The sequence below is a fragment of the Mauremys mutica genome, chromosome 2, assembly GCF_020497125.1.
Source record: "Mauremys mutica isolate MM-2020 ecotype Southern chromosome 2, ASM2049712v1, whole genome shotgun sequence".
Lineage (NCBI taxonomy): Eukaryota > Metazoa > Chordata > Testudines > Geoemydidae > Mauremys > Mauremys mutica.
In genome coordinates this window covers 20,778,470-20,800,456 of record NC_059073.1, presented here as the reverse complement: position 1 = coordinate 20,800,456, position 21,987 = coordinate 20,778,470, and the positions used below count along the sequence as shown (strand labels likewise).

Sequence of the window (21,987 nt, the reverse complement as noted above, 5' to 3'; positions counted from 1 at the left end):
AGAATAATCCCTAAGAGAATGCTTTGTTAAAACTTGCCATTGATTTTTACAGACCCAGTCATTGGTTTACAGTTTCAAAGCTATCTTGTAAAAAAATGCTAAATTTCATTTTTTAGAAGTTGAATGCTTAGATTCTCCTTTACATTCTAAGTGTCCCATTGTTCCATTTAGTCCAGTAACCTGTTTCCAATGGTGGCTAATCAATGCTTTAGAGGAAGGTTTAAATACCTCCCAAATGGATAATTCTGGAATAATCTATCCATATGGGAAGTTTTTTCCTAACCCTGTCAGTTAAGAATTGGTTTATGCTCTGAAGCATGAGGGTTCATATCACTTAAGAAAATGGTTTTAACTCATCAGGGTAACTGGGGATATTGTCATTAATCATATGGATGGCAAATCCTTTTATAAACTCTTCTGAGCTCTTGTTCAATGATATGTTGTGGCCGTATCATCTTCCCAAAGGCTAGCTCTTCAAACGAGGAGAATTATTATCAGTGTAAGACCATCAAACTAAACCTTCCTATGTGCTCAAAAAACAAAACCCCAGAGCTTTTTAAACTCAACTCAGATTTTCACAGGACATAGCTGATCCACTTTAACTCAGTAACACCACTGCCAGTCATTCATCTCCAGCCAAATTTTGATTTATATTTAATTATAAATATTGACTTACTGCACATCTTTGCTCATGCTTCTCTCAAGAATAGGTTATCCTGTCTTTCTCCCAGTCTCCTGCACTAGAAACACTATACAAGAAGGGCACAGACGTAAACAGAAGTCAGAATGTTATTCCTCCTGGAACTCTTCTCCTCTCCCACCATCGCCCCTCATTAAAAGAGTGGCTAGGTAGGGCATTGTGATACTGCAAACATATGAAACTTCCAAAGAGAGAGAATCTATTAGCAGCATAAACAACAGTTTTTTAAAATCTATTGCTCACTGCAAAGGCCACACAATAACTGATATACATAGAATCATAGGACTGGGAGGGACTTAGATAAGTCCTCTAGTCCAGTCACCTGCATTCATGGCAGGACTAAGTATTATCTAGACCATCCCTAACAGGTGTTTGTCTAACCTGTTCTTAAAAATCCCCAATGATGGAGATTCCACAACCTCCCTAGGCAATTTATTCCAGTTCTTAACTACCCTGACAGTTAAAGTTTTTCCTAATATTGAACCTAAACGGCCTTGCTGCAATTTAAGCCCATTGCTTTTTGTCCTATCCTCACAGGTTAAAGAGAACAATTTTTCTCTCTCCTCCTTGAAACAATCTTTTATATACTTGAAAATTGTTATAAGAACATAAGACCGTCCATACTGGGTGAAACCAAAGGTCCATTTAACCCAGTATGCTGTCTTCCGACAGTGGCCAATACCAGGTGCCCCAGAGGGAATGAACAATCATTAAGTGATCCATTCATGTCCCTTCTCAGTCTTCTCTTCTCCAGACTAAACAAACCCAATTTTTTCAATCTTCCCTCATAGGTCATGTTTTCTAGACCTTTAATCATTTTTGTTGCTCTTCTCTGGACTTTCTTCAATTTGTCCACATACTTCCTGAAACGTAGCACCCAGAACTGGACACAATACTCCAATTAGCGTGAAATAGAGCAGAAGAATTACTTCTCATGTCTTGCTTACAACACTTCTGCTAATATATTGCAGAATTATGTTTGCTTTTCTTGCAACAGTGTTGCACTATTGACTCATATTTAGCTTGTGATCCACCATCACACCCAGACCTCTTTCTGCAGTACTCCTTCCTAGGCAGTCATTTCTCATTTTGTATGTGTGCAACTGATTGTTCCTTCCTAAGTGGAGTACTTTGCATTTGTCCTTATTGAATTTCATCCTATTTACTTCAGACAATTTCTCCAGATAATTTAAATTTTAATCCTATCCTCCAAAGCACTTGCAACCACTCCCATCTTGGTATCATCTGGGAACTTTATAAGTCTACTCTCTATTGCATTATCTAAATTGGGGTGGCCAACCTGTGGCTTGGGAGCCACATGCGGCTCTTCAGAAGTTAATATGCGGCTCCTTGTATAGGCACCAACTCTGGGGCTGGAGCTACAGGCGCCAACTTTCCAATGTGCTGGGGGTGCTCACTGCTCAACCCCTGGCTCTGCAAAATGCCCTGCCCCCACTCCACCCCTTTCCGCCCCCTCCCCAGAGCCTTCTGCACACCCCGAAACAGGTGATCGGGAGGTGAGGGGAGGGAGGGGGAGGTGCTGATCGGCTGGGTTGCTGGTGGGTGGGAGGCACTGGGCGCGGGGTGGGGGAGCTGATGGGGAGCTGCTGATGTATTACCGTGACTCTTTGGCAATGTACATTGATAAATACTGGCTCCTTCTCGGACTCAAGTTGACCACCCCTGATATAAATCATTGATGAAGATATTGAACAGAACCAGACCTAAAACTGATCCCTGTAGGACCCCACTCAATATGCACCTCCAGTTTGACTGTGAACCACTGATAACTACTCTCTGGAAATGGTTTTTCATCCAGTTATGCATCCACCTTATAGTAGCTCCATCTAGGTTATATTTCCCTAGTTTGTTTATGAGAACGTCATGCAAGATAGTACCAGAAGCCTTACTAAAGTTAAGATATACCATATCTACTGCTTCTCCCCTATCCACCAGGCTTGTTATCCTGTCAAAGAAAGCTATTAGGTTGGTTTGACATTATTTGTTCTTGGCAAATCCATGCTGACTGTTACTTATCATCTTATTATCTTCTACATGTCTGCAAATTGATTGCTTAATTATTTGCTCCATTATCTTTCCCGGGTACTGAAGTTAAGCTGACTGGTCTGTAATTCCCCACGTTGTTCTTATTTCCCTTTTTAGAGGTTGGCACTATATTTGCCCTTCTCCAGTCCTCTGTAATAATTGCCATTTTTAATGACTTTTTAAAGATAATCACTAATGGCTCAGATATCTCCTTAATCAGCTCCTTGAGTATTCTACAATGTATTTCATCAGGCCCTGGCGACTTTAAGACATCTAACTTGTCTGAGTAATTTTTAACTTGTTCTTTCTCTACTTTAGCCTCTGAGCCTACCTCATTTTCACTGGAATTCACCATGTTTGACGTCCAATCGCTACTAATCATTTCGGTGAAAACCGATATAAAGAAGTCATTTAGCACTTCTGCCATTTCCACATTTTCTGTTATTGTCCCTCCCCCCACCCCCAATTCAGTAATGGGCCTACCCTGGCCTTGTCTTCCTCTTGCTTCTATTGTATTTGTAGAATGTTTTCTTGTTACCCTTTTTGTCTCTAGCTAGTTTAATCTCATTTCGTGCCTTGGCCTTTCTAATTTTGTCCCTACATACTTGTGTTATTTGTTTATATTCATCCTTTGTAATTTGACCTAGTTTCCACTTTTTGTAGAACTCTTTTTTGAGTTTCAGATCATTGAAGATCTCCTGGTTAAGCCAGGGTGGTCTCTTGCCATACTTCCTATCTTTCTTACTCAGTGGAAATATGGTATTGCATAACCACCTGGAAGTGCTGTAAGCTGTTAAAATCCCACATGTCCATCCTCATGCATTCCAACATCAGTGTATTTCCTTTTTGGAAAGAAATTTTCATGTTCATTCGGACATGGATGGGAAAGGACAAAACAGATTTTCTGTTCTCACAACTAACATGCTTCAGTAACGAAGGTGTCACATTTTCAAGGAAGGCCTGGCTTGCCAGAGTTCACAGAGATGGTGTCTGGCCACTTCAGTCCTTCTTCCTCCCCTCAGTTATATCTGCAGGGGTTAGTGCAAAGCTCACTGCAGTTTGTATACAGAAGAGCTAAATAACCCGATTATATTTTTTTGTTATTTATCTCCAGCATTCTTCTTCTACAGAACCTAATGAATGAATACGCAGTAGAGGCAGCTATGTAGCTAAAGCACCAAGTTGTCGTTTCTAAGGATCTGGATTTCTTTTCTGCGTAAATTCACAAACTCATCTGAGTTTGGAGCTTTCTTCCAAGTCGCTATCTGACTTGTCTATACACCACGGTTTGACTTAGTTGGCAATTCTCACTCAGGAGAGGCCCAGAATTTCAAAAGCAGAAGTGTTGTACGTTAGGACTGAGATATATTAACAGACTTACATGGAGAAACAGACAAAAGCTTTCAGTCTTGGGTAGCTTAAGCTAGGTCCTTCTACCCATATATAAGCACCTAGATAAACAGTCTGACTTTCAAAGGTGCTAAGTACCTGGAGCTCCCCTGGAAGTTATTTAGGTACTTAGCTTTAGGCACCGAAGTTTTAAAAATGGTTGGTGTAACTTTTGGCCATGATGCCTGGCTCCAGCAAGAATGGTACCCTTGATACTGATACTCAAAGTGAAGCATTACTACTGCAGATTGGCCAGCTCCACATTCATGGTCAACAGAATACTCATTTTGACAAATTCTATGGTTTAAAAGTTCCTTTTGGATGTTTTTCTCCCAACCCATAAAATACAACATGACATACAAATAACATCCTCCTTCCCCCAAGGAAAAGACAAGTGTCCCTACAGACTCCAACTATAAACTCAACATACAAGTAGCACAAAAACCCATTGACTAAAACTCCCTATTTCCTGGCTATCAGGGTGATCCTAGGTCTAATCCAAGGGTAACTGACTGCTTAGTGTGTGATATGTATCATGCTTTGTGCTTGATCTACAAAAGGATGAGAATCTGTTGCAGCTCTTAGCTTATGAGCCTGGCTTTCTTGCTCAAGTGGCAAAGATTCATGGTTTCTGCTCAGGAAAGGCCCCAGTTCAATTCCTGGTGTCAGCCAAGATGGTGGCTGTCACAGAAATGAGAGCTCAACTGGAATATGAGCTGTTGAGAGCCTTGACTTACATCCTCTGGACAGAAGAAGGGCATGTAACCCACTGCTGGGTATGTATTTTCCCTTTTCTGCATTCCCTCTGATCCACAGAGGATATGGGTTTGCTACAGAGCCTGATTCTTTAAGTCAAACTGTAGAGATTCATGCTTTCCACTGTAGAGGTCCCTGCACCAAGATGGTGGCCATCACACAAATTCATTGAGATATCAGTTTTCAACAGCCTATGCACTCTTAGGGCCTAATTATCAGATATACTTTAGGCTACTCTGGCAGTGTTAAGGGTCCCTAAAGTGGGGAGAATTGCCCCTCAAGAATACCCTCTGTGCAGGGAGCCAGTGTAAAACTGGTATAAATGCACTACACCAACCATGATGTCTTCTGCTCCCAAGCATGACATCAGGAACAGATCAGAGGGCTGTCAGGGGCTCAGCCAGAGTGCACATCCCTATGGCTATTTTATACTTCCCATGGGACATAGGGGATCCTGGGAAGAAAAACGTAAGTTAGATGTCTTAGGGTACTCTAACTCACAAAGATGATTTACAATCACCTTTGCATCCCTTCTCCTGCTCCAAGTGCAGGAATGAGGAACCGATGATCAGGCCCTTCAAGTCCAGTATTCTCCATAGTAAGGAAATTAGTTTCAGCTGAGCTCAGATATATTTGTCTTTCTACGGAGTGAGTGCAGATAACAGCTGTAGATCTTCTCTTGTGCCAGAACCAGATTTAAACCCTGTCCTTACCAAAAGCTGGATGGATTGCTTCTGTTCATCCCTTCTCATTTATACACAACTTCTTAAACATACAAAACAATGATCATGTTCATCTCATATGTATTTTTGAGGACAAGAGTTCTGATGAAGATCTCATTTACCTTTGTGTAATTCTGGAATAACTCCAGTGAAGTCAAAGCAATTACTCTACTGTAACAGAGATCAGAATTTAGGCATGAGTGTCTGTACCTATTTAAAATCTGTACATTCAATATAAACACAGTATATTGTAGGAATAGTAAAATGTCTTGACAAATGACTCAGTCATTAAGTGTAGATACCTTTTTATACGGATGTATAAATACTGAGTTGTGCTAAGATCTGAGTCTGATAGGCTTCACTGCGTACTTGGCTATGATTGTTACTGGTATGAACAGAGATAAAAAAGCACCTGCTGACACATTTAATTATTAAAGGAAGTGCAACAAAGACATGCACCTGATAAGATGGATGGGCCAGATCATTTACACCAGCTGAGGAGCTGATGGTGTTTTATGAGAGATTTACATAGTGATGAAATATATTAAGTGCTTTGGGTTTTTAGGGATCTAACACGGGTTTGAGTGCAGGGGAGAAGCAGCAATTAGTCACATCACACATGCTCCATTTAAGACAACATGCACTCCGTGTTATGGTGTAGTCCAAAATGCTAAGGACTGCTGGATCAGCAGGTTAAAACATTCATCCTTTTTCTGAGTTAGTGAAGTGGGTGCATTCACAACTGGCACCGCTGTGCTAGCATGTCCAAAAGAACTACCCTCCTGCATGTTCCACTGGCATCTAGGAGCACATGGAGGATGCACCACCTATTTCACACACATACCTCCCTCCCTGCTGGCTGCTCCAGCAGTGCACAAGGAGAAAGACAGGAGGCAGGACCAAGCTGCTGCCGCTCTGATGTTTGTGTGTCCAGCCCCATCTGGAGTCTGAAGAACCAGAACTGGGATGGAGCTGATTAACTGGAGCTCTGCTTTCCTCCAAATTCCCCACTATCACTGAGTGGAAACATGCTTCCTCAGACTACCTAGAGAAGACTAGCACTCTCACACCAGTTACAGAAGACCTGATCCCCCACACCAGCTAACAGCAACTTCCAGCAGTTAGAGAAGATCCATCTACCTCGATAACCAAAGGGGACCCATTCCCCACCGTTAAAGAACATTACTCTGCAAATCCACAGCCAGAGATTGCAGGACAACCTGCCTGCCTTCATGGATTGCTGGGGAGGGAGAGCATGGTGGATTGATGGATACTGGGCTAGGAGTGGGTGTGGAAGAACTGACAGACCAAGGGGAAGACCATTAACTTTATGGATTGTGATGGGAGAAGAGTAGGGAGCTGATTGTTTAGTTGAAAACCAGATGGGGGAAAACACATTATTGAAATACCACCTCTGCAAGCTGGTAAGTTGTATTACTCCCATTTTATAGTTGGAATTGTAGAGGCTTGCTCGAGTCCACAGTAGCAGAACAAGTTTACACTGGGAATCCCAAATCTCTTTCCTGTGGTTCAAGCACTAGGCCATAGTATAATTTTCTTCTTCTCAGACTGGAGAATGGATATTAAGAAACACATGTGGTCTAGGGCCAACTGATCTGGAAGACCACGTCTCTTCCCATGTCACACAGCTACCACTGTGTTCATCAGTGGTGCCAGAGCTAGAGATTATATAACAGAGAGGGAGCAGCTGGCAGGGCCTCACTTCCCCTTGGTCCAAAACAGTGCTAGTTGGTCAACCTTCAGGGCATGCTTCAAGGTACATTTGCTTCCTGAGCTGAGAGATGTTGAGAGGACTTTGGTGGGAGACCATACAGGTTGGAAACACATTTTTAGCTGCTGGGTTATGATTTAGGTTCCTTGTTGGGCAAAGGGAGGTAACTGGAGTAGCCAGTCTGTATAGCTGACTTCTTAAAAAAATGTGCCTGTCAAATAGCACCTCGACTCAGATCAAAGGATAGGAAGTCCTGCCTATAGCATGTGTGTCTGCATTAGAAATAAATGAAAATGGAATACAAACAAAACTCCTATTGCAGGGGACTAGCAGCAGTCATTGGTTGTAAGATTTCTCATGAGTCTCTCAACATAGAAACATTTTGCAATCTTAAGTTTTAGTGGTTTAAGACAATGGTTCTCAAAGCCAGTCCACCACTTCTTCAGGGAAAGCCCCTGGCAGGCCAGGCCAGTTTGTTTACCTGCCGCATTCACAGGTTTGGCCGATCATGGCTCCTGCTGGCTGTGGTTAGCCACTCCAGGCCAATGGGGGCTGTCAGAAGGGCGGCAAGCACGTCCCTTGGCCCGGGCCACTTCCTGCAGCCCCCATTGGGCTGGAGCGGCGAACTGCGGCCAGTGGGAGCCACGGTCGGCTGAACCTGCAGACACGGCAGGTAAACAAACCGGCCCGGCCCGCCAGGGGCCTTCCCTGAACAAGCAGTGGACCGGCTTTGAGAACCACTGTTATAAATGCTTCAGTCTATGTGGCGCCCACTAGACAGACTATTCCACCACCTCACCTTTACTAAGCTTTGTAACAAATATTCCTCAATTTCAGTTTGTTACTCTGCCTCCTATTCCCTTTATGAAGCTGCTGTCCCTCTTATGACAAACACCCCTCTTTCTTCTCTCCCTATTTTATTTCCTGTTGCGTGTTTCACTGTGACATGCCAAGCAGAAACACAATATAGCTTTGACATAGGAGAGCAGCTGGGCCCTGCCCTAGTAGGCAGACGGAAGATAAGTTCCAAAGGATAAAATGAGTGCATTTTATCAGGAGCTTTGTCATGGGATGTGTACAGCTTCCTGGCGCAGTTTTACAGTGCAGCTAGCAGAACCAACAAACACTCCTTTCCTGTTAATATAATTAAAGGCTGCAGATGTTTAGAGACAGGCTTTTTTGAGTTAGCCACAGGCTTCAAATTGTTAAGTGGTTAACCACTAAGCACCCCCCCATTTCACAAATACCTGTAGACCAGTTTGGTGAGTGGGGGAGGAGGTTTCCTTAGTTTGCTTTCAGTGAGATGTATTAGAAAGCAAAGCAATTCAGTAGATTCCTCTTGACTTTTCGAAATAACTAGCAGCCACTGCGAAGCAGTAAACACTGATCGTTGTCATTGACAGTTTGTTCATATTTAATGCTGGTGAAAGTTGCTTTGTTCAACAGCTCTAAATATTAACATGCTGGGCCAGATCCTCAGCTGGTGTAAATTGGCAAATCTCCATCCACTATCCCAGTTAACAGCAACCAAGGATCAGCAGCACCCTTTCCTTATCCACAGTACACATACTGTGAGCATGCATCTGCTTCTTGACATTGACCTGACCTGCTTCTTCTTATTCACTCCCTGTGGAGCATAAGGCGCCAATCACTCTCCTCCATTCATTTTGTTCTTGAGCGAGACAGCAGATTTCATCCCACTTCATTCCCATACCTTTCATTTCCTCTTCAATGGTCCTTCGCCACGTCCCCAATGGTCTACCTCTCCTCCTTCTTCCTTGTGGTGTCCATCGTAGGGCAATACGAGGGTGTCTGTCAGCATCCATTCTCAACACATGCCCCAGCCACCTCCATCTTCATTGTTTGGCTTCATCCACTATATTGTTGATGCCCATTAATCGGCTCACTTCAACACTGGTGATACGCTGCGGCCAATGTATGTTAAGAATTCGCCTAAGACACCTTCCTTCAAAGCCCCGAAGCCGACTTTCTATCTTCTTGTTGGTCCTCCATGTTTCCGCCGCATAGAGCAACACAGAGCGGACGTTCGATCTGTAGATCTCTACCTTGGTTTTCATTTGCAAGATGGTTGACCTCCAAATATTCTGAAGTCTATAGAATGCATTTGCTGCAAGACCGATTCTGGTAGATATCTCCTTCTGAATATAACCATCAGCCGATATGTAACTACCAAGATATTTGAAGTCGTTCACCTCCTCCAATTCTACGTCACATAACACTGTCTTCGTCGAGCTGGCTGTTTTTACTTTCATTATTTTGCTCTTACCGGCATGGATATTAAGTCCTACGCACCTTGCTACTCTACCTACTCTATCAGTCTTCTCTTGGAGGTCCGTCTGAGAGCTTGAAATCAGGGCAATGTCATCCGCAAAGTCACAGTCTTCAATATGACCAGAGGGTCCCCATGCGATCCCTCTTGGCCTATCTTCAGTGGCTTTCCGCATCACCCAATCTATGACCACAAGAAATAGAATGGGTGAAATAACGCACCCTTGTCTAACTCCCGTTCTCACATGGAACCACTCGCTCTGCTGTCCTTCATGGCGAACACAACACTTATTGCCAGCATACATATCTTTGAAGATGTTAATCACCTTCGAAGGGAATCCATATATTTTTAAGATATTCCAGAGAGATGGATGGTGGACACTATCAAATGCCTTCTCGAAATCGAGATAATTAATGAACAGTGGCGAGTTCCATTCAAGAGATTGTTCCATTATCGTACGTAGTACAAATATGTGATCAACGCATCCTCTCCCACTCCTAAATCCTGTTTGTTCTTCCCTCAGGAGCTCTTCTACTGCTTGTCTTATTCTCTGTAACAGAACTCTGCAGAAAACCTTCCCGAGCACTGATAGCAAGTTTATACCTCTCCAATTACCACACAAAGACAAATCACCCTTCTTTGGTAATTTCACGATGATACCTTTCTTCCATGCTTCAGGTACCTTCTCTTCTTCCCACACCTTGTTGAATAGCTCCTTTAGAATCCCGGCACTCGTATTCAGGTCGGCTTTTAGCATTTCTGCGGTTATTCTATCTTCACCTGGTGCCCTGTTTGCTTCTGTCTGTCTAATAGCCTCTTCTATCTCTCACTCTATGATAGGCCCACATTCTACCTCCATCTGAAAACTCGTTTCCTCTATTTCAACTACCTCTTCAGGATTTGATCTATTTAAAGTCTCTCTAAAATGCTCTGACCTGCTTCTACTCTGTCTTAAACAGGCCACCTATCAGGGTGAATGACAGTTCATTCTTTGTCTCCCTTCAATATTTGGTCCCCCTGATGAGCATGCCAACACGAGAGGCAGTTATGGTATTCTGGGATTTTGTGTGTGTGATGTGGACATCTACCTGCCAAGAACTATGCTGAAAACACTCACTGATTCCAAGAGACCAATGTCACCTGAGAGTTTTATGATAGCTGGTAAACAGCCATTAAATGGTGACAAACTTTGGCCATGATGGCCATGATCCAAAGTCCACTGAAATTAATAGCAGTCTTTCTACTGACTGCCATGGGCATTGGATCAGGTCCCGTGTGCCCAGTTCTGTGAGGCCGGGAAGTATCCTCGAGTGCTGTAAGAGTTGGGGGTGGCACTTCATAAGATCAGACCCAATCAAACTAGGAGAGTTTTGTGCTGGTGACCTATGACACAGCTGAAAGGTTCTAGCTCTTATTACCACTCCTGTGCTGTCTGGGTCATCCAGTAGCCCTCGAATACAGTGGCAGGGTCTCTGAACCTGCATAGGGATACAGCATTCTTCTAGGAACTCATCCCGTTTCTGGGTGCTAGAACTCTGCATAAAGATGCAGAGTAATTTCTGCTGACTCACAGTGGTAGATTTTTTTTTAACTCCAGACAAGATATAAGAAAATATAGCAGAAGAGTCACTCTCTCGAGGGTGAGGGAATAGGCACTGGGACACATGAGCCCTGCTGGGGCTAGAAACCCTAGAAATAAGCCATGCTCAAGTAGAGGGGAGCTTGGTTTGTGGGCAGAATACCAAGACTGAATTTATTCCAATCTGAGTGCTAATTCCATTCCTTTTATTCTGACCCATTGTTTTAAGACTACATATTGTGTCCTTCCCTCCCATGCATCTGAGGTACCTCAGCTTCCTAAAGCCAAAAAGGGGACTTTGAATCAGAGGGCAAGAGAACAAGCACAAGCATACTGGTGTATCTGGAACTCTTGCCTTAGCTCCACTGAGCCTACTTTAAATCTGGGCCGACTCTCATGGTGTGACAGAAATATTCCATAAAGTAAAAAATCCCTTTTCTTCTTGTTGTGGGTTGCAAAGCCACGGAACAGACATTTGAGCAATTAACCCAATCGTACAGGGAGACAGTTTTGCAAAATCAGCTGCCTCATTTGTCCAGGCAGATCCCACAGTAGCACATACAAATGCATGTGGTCAGTTACCCTGCTTGTGTGCCTGAAATGCCCACAAGTGAGGGAATTTCACCTGCAGTTTGGGTGGCCATTTAAAAAGGGTTTTGAGAAATGGTAGAAAAATGGCTCTGTGGGCCAGAAGAGATAAAAAAAATCACATCCTATTCTTTTCCCATAAAACAAAGGGGACAGGAAGGGTTAGAAGCCTTTAATGTGAGAAATGATTTAGTCAAAATAGTTTAGTTACTCTGGCCCATCGATCGTCTGAGCAGAGAAACATCATTGTATGTATTAAGTTGACTCTCCAGTACTCTATGCCTGTCAAAACTGTTTATTCACTCTTGCCAACAACAACAAGAAGAAAAGCAGGCAGCTTGGCAGGCACAACGGTGAATGAGAGGCACAGACTGAGTGCCTGAGTTGAGGAGCGCCTCATATACGCAGAAAGGAGATTGTACAATAGGGTCTGTAACTGTAGAGCTTATTGGGGGTCATTAGGAATAGACTAAAAAGACCTGAAGGAAATATCTCCAAGGATAACAGGGTGGCTTGTTCTCGATGCCCATTCAGCCAGTGGCGTATTATCGCCTAGGCCGACAAGGCCTAGGCCTAGGGTGGCAAATTTGCAGGGGCAGCAAATTTATAATAGCAGCATTTTTGTAATCGCAGCATCAGTGACGCTGCGATTCTACCAATCATAGCGTGTATTGAAACCACCAATGACATTTAGTAAACATACTCGCGAGAATCCTAAACTGCACCGGACCCTCCGCCTTGAATGCGGGGTTTTGGATCCATGCGCAATCCCGCGCTATAAGCGAAATCGCGCTATACAGATGCACGTTCAAGCAAGGGTCCACTGTATTTGTAATTTTATTTATAATAAAACTTGTAAATGTTCAATTATTTTAATGTTATTTAGATTCATTTTAGTTCAAACGAATTTGTAAAAAAACTAAAACAAGTTCATATGGGGCCAGGGGTGGCAAAATCCTTAATCCGCCACTGCATTCAGCCCATTCTCTGCTGATTGTCACTTAGAAAATTTCAGAGGGTGAGTTACCATGGTGCTTATTGTTATGTCAGCAAATGGCCACTGGTAGTTGGACCAAGGCAACCACATTAGTGCAGCTAAATAAATAGAGCGCTGAACAAATTCTCAAAGTCCAAACCAAACTGAACTTTAAAACGCTGTGAGGTTTGAAATAAAAAAAGAAAGATCACATAAGGAAAAAAAAAACACATACAAAGAAATAAAGGTTGTGCATCTGCATTTCCTCTTTCTGGGTGTGGGCAGAAGAGGAAATACCAAAATATCACTAGAAAGGCTATACTCACAGCATTTCCAGCTTAACCAAAACCAGAAACACGGGCATTTCTACAGAAAATCCTGTTCTTACGACACTGCCAACCCGATTTTCAAACCCAAGAGATTTGATTGGGTTTGGAAAAGTCCCACATGTTTCTTTTCAGTGCTTGTCTCAACTCATCCTCTGAATTTTCTGAAGATCACCTATCATTAGTGACACCTGGACTTGGACATTTAACCCTTTGGTATTGCTAGGAGTTTTGCAGACAGAACATCATAGCCTGGAGAGGAGGATATCCCCCTCTATTCTGCTTTATTTACAGTCATGCATATAGACAACCAAAGTAGTGTACAGCCTTTAATGCACAGCAGAACACCAAAGGTCTAGTCCTGCACACCATTACTCAGGTGAGAAGTCCCTACTCATGGCTCTGTTGGCTCCAAGGAGCTACTCACATGAGTATGGGTGTCTGGGAAGGATTAAGTTCAAAGTGCACAACTTTGAAAGAGAATCTCAACTTTCCATGTGTAAAACACTGTCTACTTTCTCTTCAGCATCACAAATAAACAATAAAAATGGCATTCTTACAAGACTGATGGAAGGAGACGTGCTTAATCCTGACAATCTCACTCACAAAAGCCTCCTATTGACAGCAGTGCGTAGCGTAAGAACTGCAGGATCAGGACTAAGATTTTGCACAGGAAGAGGGAGCACCAAAATAAAAAGGAATGTGTTTAGAATCCCCAAGGACTCCACACAGTAAGATTAAAATGCAGAAGGTGGTGAGCGCTTTCTTTCAGTTTGTAAATGGAAAAGTATTTTCCCACTAAAATACCTAGAGAGTTTTAGTTTTAACATGGCTTGACTGCCCCAGACCTGCAATAACATACATTAAAATTCAGAGAGATTTCAGTATGCCAGTGTGAAAACAATGCTGAGGTGTAAATATCTCAAGTAAACTTATTACACATAATTCCCTCTAGCACAGATGCTCCTTAATATCCAAGCAATTTGAGGCCATCTCATCTCCCACCCCCACTAAAAGATTTTTGAACTGATTCAAATAACTCAGAAGTGTTGAGTGTAACTAGAGCACTTATTTAAGGACAGTGTAAAACAATTTTCAATAGTTCAGTGCTTATCTGAGTCTGATTTGCCCCTTTGGTGCTGGCAGAACTTGCACTGGATTTCTAGAAGAGATTTGCCTGAACAAGGACAACAAGACTGGGCCTCACATGTTTCCTTTCAAATGCTGACTCACTGACTGTGAGACCATCAGAAGCCCTGAATTTGTGATCAGGGTTTAATTAGAAATACACAAGACTACTATCACTGCTGTGCAGCCTAGTTAAATCATAAGCCACGCCTTACATTTTATTTTAGTTGCACAATTCATTTGCTACGGAGTATCTTTCAGCAATTTTGCTACAGACAAAAAGAAGCCCCTTTTTGGCCTCTCCCAATGCAGCTGCACTAAATACATTTTTGCTTCTATTACAAATGCATTTGAAAAGGCAATAGGAAAAAAGTGTCACACTGAGTCTTTTAAAAATTTAAAACCAAGTTTAGATTCAACATGCAAAAGACCTATGAGGAATATAATTAAAAATACAGCCATAAAATTCCTATTTTAACAAAAACCTCTGATTCACTCAGTCTTTTCTAAGATCAAGACATTGTGGTTTACCAAGTAACTTATATATTGGCACAATCCTGAAAGCCCTTGCTTACATGTGCAATTCTTAAAGTTAATCAGGCTGAGTAAGGGTTACTTGCAAGAGCAAGGATTTGCAGAATCAGGCCCCATATATTTTGTTCAATTAAATAGCATGCATTTACAGGGAATTAAAAAATGAAATTCACCAGTATACCCCATACCCACTCCCAAAAAGTCCTATCTCCTCAGTCTCACGGATCTGTTTGTTGTAAAGTGATTAGCAGTCAGATTCAATGGACACACAGTCCCACCTTGTCTTTGTCTAAGTACTGTACAATACTAACCACACCTAAATTTAGCATGCTGCAACTCACCAGAACTTGTGCAGTTTGAATTCCCATTCCAAACTTGTTCCTCAAACCTATGGCCATTATTCCATTTTAGGCTAAAACATCCTTTCCCATGGGCCGCTGAAAGAAACCATGTTTCTTCAGTTGTTATTTCCAGTTAAAAAAAAATAAAATCCAAGGTACAGTAGTCCACAGACTTCAGGAGACTAAAAGTTTTGATTTCCATCCATAAATGTCCTGAGCGGTGAGGACACACAGGCACTACAACTGGGAAGAGAGCAGGAAGGAAAGCCTACCATGTGAGCACAAAGAACCCCCCCCCCCAAAAGTCTGTTCAGTGGACAGCACTTGGGTCGATAGCAAGGATTTCAGGAAATCCAAACACTTAACAGGAAATCTGATCACTGGATAAACATTCCATAATCTCCACAGATACAGTTAACACGCTGCGTCTCCAGTTAACCCTTACCCTGACGACTGCTAAAACTGAAATCTGACATTCCTTGTAACATAATATGTCTAGTTGGGTTCAAAAGTCTAAAGGATTCCTCATTATGTGTTTGTCTGAGCAAGCAGAGCTTTGTTGAGACTCCTTTTTAGCCTATTGTGGAGGATATTTTTTCCCTCTTGCTTTTGATCTCTACATGGTGACATTTTACTTAAATTGTGCAATTTTTGTTAGGTTAGTATTCCTCATCTGAAAAGTAAATTATATTGCAGCCTTAGTCTGAAGCAGCAGGATAAACCTGTCTGAATATCTGTGTGCTGCTAACCATGTTCACCTAGTAGTCCTCTATTTGCTTTATTTCCAGCTGTATTTTTAGTTTTTTCTTTCTTTTGCTGTAACATCAGATTTATACAGCCTATGTGTTACCTTACAGGTACCATTTGATGATTTTATTATTCTGTTGACTGAAGCAGAATGGAGGAAGGACAGTTTAAAAAAAATGAGAGAACTCTTAAAGGAACAAGGGATAATTTTGTTTTAAATAATACCTTTACTATACTTTGTCAATTACTTGAAAGCCAAACTCTGCCGCTCTTAGCCAGGATAAACCAGGGGAGTTTTGCCTAAATAAAGACTTTGCTCTGTCTCTTTTGGTTTACTTTCCTATGTAGCGTGAAAACAGCATGTTGTATAATTTTCTCATGGGGTTTTTGTTGTTTCCTATAGTTTAATTTTATTGGATAAAATCTTAATTAGGACCCTGAGCAGTTGTAGCTTTTAAAGACCCATTAGAACTTTGTGCAAAAGTAGGAGCATAATTGTCCCCTGATCCTGCAAATGCTTATGTGTACACTTAATTTTCAAACATGAGTAGTCCCATTGAAGTCAGTGGGAATATTCACATGCATAAAGTTAAGCACATGTGTGTTTGCAGGATTGAAACCATACTATGTTTTCTGAAAGAGGCCAGGTACAAGTTTAGGTGACTTTCAGGTTTTAATAAATTCTAAAGGCCAGGGTCTACTGCTAAGAATGCCTTGCCCCCATCTCCCCATCTGAACAGGGCATATGCCATACTGGAAAGGTATCTGGACTCTCCTGCATTCTTGAGGGCTTTGTACAGGATAACTAGCATCTTGAATGTCACCCAGCCAGTGAAAGGCTTTGGACATAGGAGTAATATGCATTCACTCATCAACCTGGCACAGAGGGTGGATACCCACATTCTCCAGTAACAGAAGTATCCTTTATAGGAAGTCCCAGGAATAATATCTGTATGTTTGCTTCAGGTATTTTTAGGGTGGCCATTGTTGAAGTATATAGGCACCAAATAAGAGACACACTGTGATATGACTGAGGTGGCTTCCTCTCTTCAACTTTTTTACTGGCTCCTGGAGGGAAGACTTTGGAGAGGGTACCAGGAAGTCAGTCTGTGTACACATAAGAACATAAGAATGGCCATACTGAGTCAGACCAAAGGTCCATCCAGCCCAGTATCCTGTCTACCGACAGTGGCCAATGCCAGATGCCCCAGAGGGAGTGAACCTAACAAGTAATGATCAAGTGATCTCTCTCCTGCCATCCATCTCCACCCTCTGACAAACAGAGGCTAGGAACACCATTCCTTACCCATCCTGGCTAACAGCCATTAATGGACTTAACCTCCATGACTTTATCTAGTTCTCTTTTAAACCCTGTTATAATCCTAGCCTTCACAATCTCCTCAGGCAAGGAGTTCCACAGGTTGACTGTGCGCTGTGTGAAGAAGAACTTCCTTTTATTTGTTTTAAACCTGCTGCCCACGAATTTCATTTGGTGGCACCTTCTTCTTATATTATGGGAACAAGTAAATAACTTTTCCTTATTCACTTTCTCCACATCACTCATGATTTTATATACCTCTATCATATCCCCCCTTAGTCTCCTCTTTTCCAAGCTGAAAAGTCCTAGCCTCTTTAATTTCTCCTCATATGGGACCCGTTCCAAACCCCTAATCATTTTAGTTGCCCTTTTCTGAACTTTTTCTAATGCCAATATATCTTTTTTGAGATGAGGAGACCACATCTGTATGCAGTATTCAAGAGGTGGGCATACCATGGATTTATATAAATGCAATAAGATATACTCCATCTTATTCTCTATCCCTTTTTAAATGATTCCTAACATCCTGTTTGCTTTTTAGACTGCCGCTGCACATTGTGTGGACGTCTTCAGAGAACTATCCACGATGACTCCAAGATCTCTTTCCTGCTTAGTTGTAGCTAAATTAGCCCCCATCAGATTGTATGTATAGTTGGGGTTATTTTTTCCAGTGTGCATTACTTTACGTTTATCCACATTAAATTTCATTTGCCCTTTTGTTGCCCAATCACTTAGTTTTGTGAGATCTTTTTGAAGTTCTTCACAGTCTGCTTTGGTCTTAACTATCTTGAGCAGTTTAGTATCATCTGCAAACTTTGCCACCTTACTGTTTACCCCTTTCTCCAGGCCATTTATGAATAAGTTGAATAGGACTGGTCCTAGGACTGACCCTTGGGGAACACCACTAGTTACCCCTCTACATTCTGAAAATTTACCATTTATTCCTACCCTTTGTTCCCTGTTTTTTAACCAATTCTCAATCCATGAAAGGATTTTCCCTCTTATCCCATGACAACTTAGATAAATAGAATGCTTGCTGCAGTTACAGTATGTCTGTACATAGATCACTTAATACAGGGAGAGTTTCCTTTTAGAAACACGATGTCCTCATATGACATTACCCAGCACATAGTATGCGAAATATAGTGGCAGCAATCAGTCTAGTGCAATGGTTCTCAACCTTTTCAGACTACTGTCTTGCATACCCCAAGTTTCTCCTTTCTTAAAAATACTTGCTTTCACAATCAGACATAAAAATACAAAAGTCACAGCATACTATTACTGAAAAATTGCTTACTTTCTAATTTTTAACCATATCATTATGAAATAAATTGATTGGAATATAAATATTGTACTTACATTTCAGTGTATAGTGTAGAGAGCAGTATTAACAAATCATTGTATGAAATTTTAGTTGCTACTGACTTCGCTAGTGCTTTTTATGTAGCCTGTTGTATACCTACGCAAATATCTAGATGAGTTGATGTACCCCCAGGGGTACCTGTACCCCTGGTTGAGAACCACCGGTCTAATTAGACCCACAGCAAGGAAGAGTGTGATTAACAGGCAAACAAAACAGTACCTAGAAACTGAGCAAGCAGGCAGCATGGAGGGACTCAGACCACCAAGAATGCTGGATTTCCAGACAAAAACCTTGCACAAGCATAGAAGCAAGAATTGAGTCTGCATACAGAGCTGATCATGGGGGATACAGATGAGAAAGTGACAGTAAAACTAGCTTTTTAATGTCTCATTGGGAGCATGGGAGGAAGGATGAGAAGTTAATAAGACACTGTTGAAAAAAACGTTTCCACAAAAAATTCTGATTTTGAAAAAATGCCATTCTCAACTAAAACATTTTTATTTGAAAACTTTCACCCTTCTCTAGTAAGAATGGAATTGGGGGAGGGGAGAAGGCCTATAATTTGCTGCTACTAATGTCTGCTATAACTGTCAGAGGTAGACAAATGTTCTTCTGTGGGACACAATTCACTCATGATGAGCAAAGACAAAATAATAATAAAAAAGAACAAAATAAAAGAAACCATCAGACTTGAGCCAATTTCATTGTTCCCTAACTGCAAATGGGATTGTAGCTACCTTCATCTTACGGTAAGTAGCAGAGGAGCAAGTAGTCTGTCATAGAACTGTTTGGAAAATTTCAACAAGAGTGAAAAAAATTGTTTTCATTGAAGTTTTCCAGGGAAAATTTTGACTTTTCATCAAGACACCCAAAGTTGTAATGTTTTCAGCTGAAAATTGCAAACACCGGGGCAGGAGGATTGCTTTTCTGATTAAAAATTGGAATTTTTTTGTGGAAAGCACAATTTTCTTCAGTTGAAAATGCAATAATCAATCTGGAAAAGAGTTTTGATTGAAATGTTTAGGAACGGGCCTAATCAGATAGAGAGGAAAGGGTAGAATATTAGTAGAATGATAAAACTGATAAAAATAAATCATAAGGAAAAAGTCTGCACAATGAAAACAGAGCAGAACAAAAGCTTGAAACCATTGCCAGCTGAATTACTGTAGCTGAAAATCGGAGGGTAAGCCTCCTTGAAGACCACACTGCTACAAGCCATCCACTATCACAGACACAAAAAAGCCAAAAGTTTTATTGAATACAGATGTGAAAATCCTTGCCACTAAGTTAGAAAGAAACACATATTCTCCATAACATGCTCAGATCAGCTGGGCTTTATACTTGGTTTGTTCCACTGTCCCTAGATCTTAATATGCTTAAGTGCTAGAGCTGGTAAAAATAATTCAAATTTTTCAACAAAATGCTCTACAAATTACTAAATTAAGTAGATGTTTCTAATTCAGTTAAGTTCAAGATGATTTAGCTCAGTCTCTGAAACAGAAAACACAACTCTCCTAATTAATTATCATTGAAGGTTTATTTGACAAAAAAAAATTACTAAAATTTAGTTAAATCATCTAGTCCCCAAATTCTATCATTTTCAGTGTTGAAACTGCAGGATATATTGGTACAAATAGTTGGAAGATGGCCTTTTTTCAACAAAAAAATAAAAAAAAAGTTTCCCTTCCTATTTTCATCCAAATTCTTTGAATTTTGGGGGATTTATCAAAAGACTGAAAATTTAAAAATCAAACACACACACACGCAAATCCCAAACTTTTTTTGTTTTGGGATATAATTTTGCATGTTCATCACCAATCAATTATGATGTGGTATTTCCCCCTTGAAAACTACTAACTTACTCATGTAGTTAATTTACTCTTTTTAGACCTCTGAATTTGGCCAGACATATTTAGTTGGTGATCCCAGCCCGCTAAGCGACTGCGAGAAGCTGGATTCCGCTGGAATGCTGTGAAGTGTAGAAACACATTCCACTTTCACTCTGTGACCATATACTGGATTTATAACATACTTAAACTCAGGCAAACTATTACAGAAAATGACTAGAAAACAGACAGATTGCATGAACACTAACACTGCTTAACATAAGCCATAAACAGTATTTGTATCACAAAGTGTAGCAATTAGCTGATCTACAGACTTCTTACTGTGTAACAATAAAATATTTGTTCATAACGCCTTTCAATTTCTAAGATGTTTGCTTAGCGATCCCTGCCCGTTCTACTAAGTTATTCTCCTTCCTAAATGAGCAATCAAGGAGGTTTACTTTTAAGATTAGCATCCCTGCTGGCAGGATTTTGCATTAGCAAAAGCACCGAGCCCTCCTCATACAACAGCACACCATGTGCTCTTATATTAAACAACAAATGTTACCACTTTCCCCACTGTTCAATCAGTGAAATACAACAGAAGCAGTGTTCTAACAGGTTTACCACCACTTTGGTACATTTATTAATTAAGTAACATCTCTCAGCATTATGGAATAGCCGGAATTAGAAACTGATTAACAAAAGACACTTGAGCCTTGGTGACTATTGCAAACTGCACCAAGAAAAAGAGAAGATAATTTGTTTCACCACTAGAGGTTTCACTAAATATCATAATTAAAGCTGATCAAAAATGGTATTTTACATGAAAATATTCAAAATGTTTCCTTTCTAACTGTTCTATTTTTTCAGTGAGATGCAAAGATTGAAAATATTTCAGCTTTAATTTTTTCTCCTCTTTTTTTTTCTCCCCTCCCTTTTTCAATGGCAAAGGAGAAGAGGAAGCCGGGGAGAGAAGGGAGCAGAGTGGGAAACTGACATCTCCACGTCCACACTCACTACAGTTTTCAGGGGATTTGTTCATTGGAAATTTTCAAAACAAAATGAAACAATTTTCCATGAAAAGAGGCCGTTTTTCAGAGAAAGTTTCAAACTAAACATTACACTATATTTAGTCATAATATACAGCATAGAACCAAATCTGTCTCAAACCGTCTGCCTTTTTTTCTGCCAACTAAAAACTCACAAACAGACTTCCCCACAGCTTGAGTTCCTGCTTTGTTTGCAGGGATCAAAAACCTGTCTGGAACTCCATACAACCTACAGAGACATGGAGTAGTTGAATTAAATACTGCAACATATTGCTAAAAGCTTTCTAGCAACATAATACAACATAAGGGAATTTTAAAAGTTGGGTACAGTCACTGTTCGTCTGCGTCGTTCATCTTGGATTTACAGCCATGCAGAAAAAGCAGGGAAAATATTTCATAGGACATCCTGTGAATCTCAGGCCATGTGTGTGTTTCCCTTTTGTCACTACACTGCTTTTTGCCATCCCTCACAAGAACTGGTAGAAAAAATGGCTCCTTGCCATGCTGCCATTGGCTGATTTTAGAGAATTTAAATTACAGTTACAGTATTGCAAAACTCCAAGCATTCAAAAAT

At 41.0% G+C, this 21,987-nt stretch overlaps 1 protein-coding gene across 2 annotated transcripts in view; it reads right to left on the bottom strand.

Moving 5' to 3' along the window:
• Nucleotides 1–15,352, bottom strand: part of ASAP1 (ArfGAP with SH3 domain, ankyrin repeat and PH domain 1) — a 299,002-nt gene extending 283,650 nt beyond the window's left edge. For both annotated transcript variants that reach the window (XM_045005497.1, XM_045005498.1), the window contains exon 1: nt 15,108–15,352. The gene's annotated coding sequence lies outside the window, so the exon portion shown is untranslated. The remainder of the gene's footprint in view (nt 1–15,107) is intronic.
• Nucleotides 15,353–21,987: the final 6,635 nt, after the last annotated feature.